The 6571-nt window shown below is 34.5% G+C and overlaps 1 pseudogene; it reads left to right on the top strand.

Moving 5' to 3' along the window:
• The window catches only part of LOC109116238, a 10713-nt pseudogene extending 7861 nt beyond the window's left edge, over window positions 1–2852 (top strand).
• The last annotated feature ends 3719 nt before the right edge of the window (window positions 2853–6571 follow it).

The raw sequence follows: 6571 nt of genomic DNA, 5'->3' as shown, positions 1-6571 counted from the left end.
GACTTTATACAGACTTTTGGAGAGCTTTGGTGAGAGAAATTGGAGTTTTACGGGATTTCGGGAAGAAGAAGGAGAGTTGGAACGTGAAGATCGCTTGCTGTCGACATGAGTCTTTCTTCTCCCTCTTTTCTTTCTGTTTCTGGTTTTGCTCAGTGTTTTTCCATGAACCGTGAGTAGATCCACGGCTGTGGGTTAGGGATTCGTTTGTGTTTTGGGTATGTTTGAACCCTAACTTGGTTGCGATTTGGATTTGTTTCGGTTTTATCGATTTGTGCTTTATTTGATTGGTGTTTGCTGACCTCTTGGCCAATTATTTCAGATTCTGAACTACATAGGAATATGGGTTTAGTTTCGGATCAAAATCGATAGGATAGATCGTATTATTCACATAGGAATATGGTTTGATCGATCTAGGGTTGATGATAGTGTTCTTCATGCATCTAGTTTGATAAATCACATAGGGATATGGATTTAGAAAACCTTAGATAGGGAGTTATATGCTGGAAGGTGATTTCTCTATTTTTGTTACTTGACGATTCCCGAATACAGATTCAATATCGTGATTCTCGCATGCTTAGCATATACCCATACACGCGAATACGGTCCCGACACCCACGGTCATCTTAGATAGCTAGTTTACTCGCTTTTATTGTTTTGCTTCCATATTTTCTATTCTTTCCATACACTTCCACCATCACTTCTACTTGCTTGCTTTGATTTAGTCTCGATTAGGATTTAGATTTAGCTACCGGTCCTTGCGTTCGACCCCGTGTTACGACGATCCGTATCCTTGCGGTGAGTTGTGAATCGGGTATAAATTCTAGACTCGGTACACACGTATCACATGTGCTATTCGTCAAGAAAAAGGACGGTAGCGTGCGATTATGCATTGATTACCGAGGACTTAATGAGGTAACCAGTAAGAATCGGTATCCATTGCCGAGGATTGATGAGTTACTTGATCAGTTGCAGGGTGCACAGTGGTTCTCGAAGATAGATTTGCGCTCGGGATACCATCAGATTTGTGTGAAAGCCGAGGATGTACAGAAGACGGCTTTCCGTACACGGTATGGACATTTTGAGTTCGTCGTTATGCCTTTTGGATTGACGAATGCTCCTACAGTGTTTATGCAGTTGATGAACCGTGTATTTATGGATTACCTCGATGAGTTTGTCATCATCTTCATTGATGACATATTGATCTACTCACCGGATCGACGCAGCCATGAGAAACACTTGCGTATGGTATTGCAGTGTTTGAGGGAGCAGAAGTTGTATGTGAAGTTCAGCAAGTGTGCATTCTGGTTGTAGGAAGTTGGGTTTATGGGCCATGTGATTTCGGCTCAGGGTATACAGGTAGATCTGGCGAAGATTGAGGCTATGATGGAATGGAAGATGCCTACCAATGCCATTGAGATTCGCAGTTTCTTGGGATTGGCAGGTTATTATAGGAGATTCGTCGAGGGTTTTGCCAAGTTGGCGAAACCAATGACCAAGTTGACGGGGAAGAATGTGCGGTTTAATTGGACGCCGGAGTGTGAAGCGAGTTTTGTAGAGCTCAAGAGACGACTCACGACCGCACCCATCTTGGCATTACCACGGCCAGGTATTCTTTATGAGGTATACACCGATGCGTCGAGACAGGGTTTGGGTTGTGTATTGATGCAGGAAGGACATGTGATTGCATACGCATCCCGACAGTTGAGGAAACATGAGGAGAACTATCCGACGCATGATTTGGAACTGACAGCAGTGGTACATGCATTGAAGATTTGGAGATCCTACTTATATGGAGAGAAGGTTAAGCTCAACACTGACCACAAGAGCTTAGCCTATGTGATATCGCAGAAAGATCTGAATCTTCGACAGCGTAGATGGATTGAATTGATAGCTGATTATGATTTGGAAATTGCATATCATCCAGTCAAGGCGAACGTAGTCGCAGATGCCTTGAGCCGAAAGAAGATTCTATCAGCTATTCAGGTACTCTCATCTTCGCAGGAGAACATAGTTGAGTTGTCAGCTATGTTAGGACATATGGAGATAGAAGAGGATCATGACTTGAGTTTGAGGAGACGAGTGATAGCAGGACAGAGTCATGATCCGGAACTGCAGAAGATTATTGATGAGATTAGTAGATATGATGAGAAGGGGTACCAGATGGATGAGGAGCATGCATTGAGGCTTCATCAGCGACTTTGTGTACCGACAGATCTTGAGCTGAGACAAGACATCTTGCGAGAGGCTCATCAGTCTCGATTGGCTATACATCCGGGAGCCAGCAAGATGTATCAGGGTTTGAGACAGTGGTACACGTGGCCAGGTATCAAGAGGGATGCGCGGAATTTGTGGCACATTGCTTTATCTGTCAGCATGTGAAGGTAGAGCGACAGATGCCCAGTGGGAAGTTACAGCCATTGGAGATTCCGGAATGGAAGTGGGACTCGATTGCGATGGATTTTGTTGTTGAGTTACTGACGACCCCAGCGAAGAAGAATGTTGTTTGGGTGGTCGTCGACCGATTGACGAAGTCCGCACATTTCATTCCGATCAGACAAGAGTATACAGTGGAGAAGGTGGCACAGATATATATCGATGAGATTGTCCGCTTGCATGAAGTTCCGAGTGAGATCATTTCAGATCGTGATTCTCGGTTTACCGCGCGACTGTGGGGCGCCATTCAGAGCGCGATGGGAACTCAACTGAGGATGAGTACTGCTTATCATCCCCAGACAGACGGACAATCGGAACGAACCATCCAGACGCTCGAGGACATGTTGAGAGCGTGCATTCTGGAATGGGGAGTTCCTTGGGATGAAAGAATACTCAAGGGAGTAATAAACCCTTCATAACTTCCCATATCCCTCCCTTCACCACCGACGGATGCTTTTCCTGCAAAGTATTCCTCAAGACCAAACAATTTTTATTGATTTCCATGGACCCATCATTTGAGAAATTCACCGAAACTCGTATCACCAAACATATACTTCTTTGTTGTTTGAATGCGTTCTTTGGTCAGACGGTTTCGAATATCGAGTATAGCTTCATCCAAATGCTGTAAAATAATGTAATATATTAGTGTGACTAGTGTGACCAGATAATATAACAGTGTGACTATTGTGACCAGATAATATAATAGTGTGACTAGAGTGACCAATGTGAATTTTTAACTATGTGACTGGTGTGACCAATGTGAATTTTTAACTATATGACCAGTGTGACTAGTGTGACTAACTAATACAACAATGTGACTAGTGTGATCAGATAATATAACAGTGTGACTAGTGTGACCAATGTGAATTTTTAACTGTGTGACTAGTGTGACCAATGTGAATTTTTAACTGTGACTGGCTAATACAACAGTGTGACTAATATGACCAGATAATATAACAGTATGACTAGTGAAAACAAAATGTACTTACTCCATCTTTGAGCCACACGCTCTCCTGTAAAAGGTCTTCCCAGAACCTTGGTTTTCTCATATAATCGAGTTCTGATTTCTACAATCGATTCAGACGATCCATCCTCATAAAATTATACAGAAGTGTCGTCTTTGTTTGATGGAGAACTCATTTTTGTTTGATTTATGATAATCAGAAAGTTGAGAATTGAGAATAAAAGAATCGTTAAGAAAGATGAAATAAAGATAAAGATAAGAGAGAAACTTTTGAATTTTGTTTTAAAAATAATTAAATTTATGGAAAAGTATAGAATATGGAAAAAGTCATTGTCGTTCCTTCTTCTTGTGCTATGTGTCGTTTTTAATAAGGTCATTTATGTATTTTGCTCGTTTTAATTTTTTTTTAAAAATTTAAGGTTTTAAAAGGTATGTGATGAAGTTTTTGCAGCAAAGTAAGGATTTTTTTTTATATTGAACCGAAACACTTTTAAAAATCAAAATCTTTATTTAATAAAAAGATGAATTAAAAAGGAAACAAAACCGTGGATTGTTGCATGGTAATATGAGCTATGAATTGTGATTTCATCTAGAGATCTGGTCTTATATAATAAATGTGACTTTGAATTTCAAGAGCGCAAAACATGGACAAAAATTCTAGGCCCCATAATATATACATATACATATATATATATTTAATTATTACCACCCTTATTATTATTACTACTTTTATAGCTATGTAAGCTACATCAATTCGACCTGCATTAAACTTACCACATTTATTTATTTTCTTACATTATTCATTTTCCCTAGTTTATTAATGTTGGCACACTAACTTCTATGATCAAACTAATGTTTGGTTGATGTATGTTAAATATTATAAATATAATGACTGCATATTTGGTTTTCTAATAACAACATATATATATTTAACACCAAAGATATGATTATATAAAAGACTAATTATTAGAATGCGAAATTGTAAACAACTTTTATTGTCATGTTTTGTTTATATAAGGACCAAATACGACATATCTCAAATTGTAAACTATTTCAATTATAATATAAATTAACAATCACAGGATTCCTCCGTATTTTTTAAGGGTTTCGTACAAACCCAAATGTAAAACAAATTTAAAAGTGATAATACACATGTGAAATTTGATTATTTTTAGATTTTGACGTTAGTATTTATCCAAAATACTTTAATAATTATATTTTTTTTGTTTATAACATATACACATACACAATAAATATATAGATTAGTTAGAAACGATAGTAAGATTAAGACATATTTTAAAATGGCTAATGATACAAAATTTAGAAGTTTCGTTTCCATGAAAAGAGTCTCAAAAGCGGAGCGTTGACAATTATTTTGTTTTTTACACATTTTTTTTTATGAATTAAGAAGTAATTTGTCTTTATCTTAAATTTGTCATTAACTGTTAAGCTATATCTAGCTCTGTATAGACTTGGCGTTACAGTCGTGTCTCCCTAAGTGAGCGTGTGTTTTTATAAATTATCACAAATATAAAAGGTACAATTATATATATATATATATATATATATATATATATTGATAATATGGAAATTCACCAAATTTTTTACTCAACAACATTTTTTAAAGGATCGAAAAAATCTATCTAAATATCTCTTACTAAACAGAAGACTCAAATATAGATTGAAAATGGAGTTTTGTTTTCTTTAATAGTTGAGTAACCCAAACTTGAGTAAATATAATTATATATTATTTTAACATGGAGCTAATATTTAATGTTGCTTAAAAAAACTACGTTATATTCTAATAATAAATATCAGATTGTTTTTTAACAGTAGCCGGAAAACATATGTCTATTTGTAATAAAATTTTAGACGGATTATAAATTGGGAAATTTTATTTTGTACTAACTAAAATGTAAGAGAAATATTTTTTATTATCAAAACTAAATTTTATGATATATTTTGATATCTGGATATTTCATATATTTTAATATCTTATTTATTTAACATACATTTTAACATCCCAATTTTTTTGAGAACAAATTCAATAAAAATGGTACATTATCATCTCGGAAATATCATTGATTAGCGGCACGATATCGTAAAGCAAAATTAATGATTTGTTTTAGTATCGTATCTTTGATCTCTCTCTCTCTCTTTATATATATATATATATAAAATTTTCGTTATGATACAATATTATTATTTCATCTTACATGACAAATCAGTACTAATTTACCGAAAATTTGATGTGAAACTGGATATTAAAATGTTTTTAAGAAAATAGATATATTAAATGTGTAAAAAGGATTGGATAGAAATATGGACCATTTTATGTAATGGAAACGTATTTTGAATGAAAAATTATTTGAACCACTCATTCAATTTTATCCAGTGGCAGAAACATTCTTCTCAATATCACCCATGTCTTGTTTTTTCTTCCATCGTTTACCCATTTTTGAATTGGCATACAATTTATTTAAAAAAACAAAAAAAAATATCGACATGCATTTAAATACACTTTTTCATATTTATCGTTTCCCTCAGATTTTGGATACAAGTATGTTAATAAATTCCTTGCTGTTAATGAATTTTCTTCAAATGTATAATTACGTCTCGAAAACAAATTATCAAATGTTAGTATCGCATTTCGTTGAACCAAAATTAAATAAAAAGTATTTATATTATAAGTTTTTATCAAAAATTAAAAAATATAAGAAAAAAAAAAGGTTTTGAGGGAAGATCTGGTCGTCGAAGTGAAATGATCTGCATGTGATTGTAGCAGAACTGCCGTTGAAGCTAAAGATATTCAGGTTTCGCCTTTCTCACTTTTCCCCAACATACAAACAAAATATTAATTTTGTCTCATGTTATCATCAAAAGAATCAAAGATAATCATAAACCCTACAACATATATGCATATATGTGTATACTGTAGTAAAATGTTTTAAATGATTGTTTAGGTGTTTCGTATTTCCCATATGTATGAGAGTGTGTGTGTGTATTTGAGTGAAAAATAAAAATGAATTAAAAAAAGTAATCTGCTATCCTTTGGCATAGATGCAATGCTCCAATATGGTATTTCTAGATTTTCATTACAAAATATAAGCATTCAACTTTCTTTTTTTTTTTTTTAAATAGAGTTCTTCATATATATATATATATATATATATA

The sequence above is a fragment of the Tarenaya hassleriana genome, unplaced genomic scaffold (assembly GCF_000463585.1).
Source record: "Tarenaya hassleriana unplaced genomic scaffold, ASM46358v1 Cleome89, whole genome shotgun sequence".
Classification (NCBI taxonomy): domain Eukaryota; kingdom Viridiplantae; phylum Streptophyta; class Magnoliopsida; order Brassicales; family Cleomaceae; genus Tarenaya; species Tarenaya hassleriana.
The sequence above is the reverse complement of the archived record's forward strand: the minus strand, read 5'-3'. Positions and strand labels throughout refer to the sequence as shown.